Source organism: Mus caroli, chromosome 4, assembly GCF_900094665.2.
Source record: "Mus caroli chromosome 4, CAROLI_EIJ_v1.1, whole genome shotgun sequence".
NCBI classification, from domain to species: Eukaryota; Metazoa; Chordata; class Mammalia; order Rodentia; family Muridae; genus Mus; species Mus caroli.
Window position 1 is genome coordinate 122,186,790 of NC_034573.1, and position 1,214 is coordinate 122,188,003.

The 1,214-nt window shown below is 45.8% G+C and overlaps 1 protein-coding gene across 1 annotated transcript in view; it reads left to right on the plus strand.

Moving 5' to 3' along the window:
* Positions 1-1,214, plus strand: part of Dnajc8 (DnaJ heat shock protein family (Hsp40) member C8) — a 19,887-nt gene that overhangs the window by 10,957 nt on the left and 7,716 nt on the right. The gene's annotated exons all lie outside the window — the stretch shown is intronic.

The following is a 1,214-nucleotide window of genomic DNA, read 5'->3' on the forward strand; positions in this document are numbered from 1 at the left end:
GGTTGTGAGCCACCATGTGGTTGCTGGGATTTGAACTCTGGACCTTCGGAAGAGCAGTCGGGTGCTCTTACCCACTGAGCCATCTCACCAGCCCCCTGATTTTGACTTCTTAATTCTTCCACTTTACGCCCTGAGTCATGGGCTTATGGGTTGTATGCCATTGCATCCAGGTAGAAAGACCTTTTTTTTTTTTTTTTCTTTTTTGGTTGGATTATTTTGAAAGAGGGTCTTATGTAGTTCAGCCTGGCCTTCAATTCGCAATGTTCTTGAGACTGACCGTAAATTCTTTTTTTTTTTTTTTTTTAAAGATTTATTTATTTTATGTATATGAGTACACTGTAGCTGTACAGATGGTTGTGAGCCACCATGTGGTTGCTGGGATTTGAACTCAGGACCTTTTGAAAGAGTAGTCAGTGCTCTTAACTGCTGAGCCATCTCTCCAGCCCAGCCGTAAATTCTTTTTAAGTGCCAGATTTGTTTTGTCTGCATGTATGTATGTGCACCATGGGCATGCCTGGTATGCAGGGAGGTCAGAAGAGGGTGGCATGAGTTTCTGGTAGTTTATAGGATGGTTCTGAGCCACTGTGTGGGTGCTGGGAACTGATCCTGGATTCTTGCAGGAGCAGCTGCTAAGCCATGTTAAGAGCACTTGGCCTGACATTCCTGATCTTTCTCCATGTGTAGTTGCTAGGATTATAGGCACATACCTCTGGGCCCAGTTAGAAAGCCTCTCTCTCTCTCTCTCTCTCTCTTTTTTTACCCAATGGAACAACACCTTTGTTTTGAAGAGCTTTGGAGTCTGACTCAGAACTTTGTAGGCAATGACAATAAAGATGGACCCATTTTCGATAAGGTCGAGGAGGGAAAGTAGGAAAAGGAAGGGGCTGGAACCGGGTCCTGCTGGTCAAGGTCCTGCACTTGTAAGGTCAGGAGAGCACAGGACAGGTTCTTCAATCCTCTGTATTTCCTTAGAGTTCCTGGCCACAAGGTGGCAGTAAAGTGTTTCTGAACCTGGCTGCCTCTCATAGGTCACTGGTGGGAGTAGTGTCAGTCTCCTGACCATATCCATCATTGCCATGTGTGCCATGTTCCCGGAATTTCACAGTGGAAACTATCAAGAATGTACTTTTAGAAATACTATTTATGCCAGGCGTGGTGGCGCAAGCCTTTAGTTCCAGCACTCGGGAGGCAGAGGCAGGCGGATTTCTGAGTTC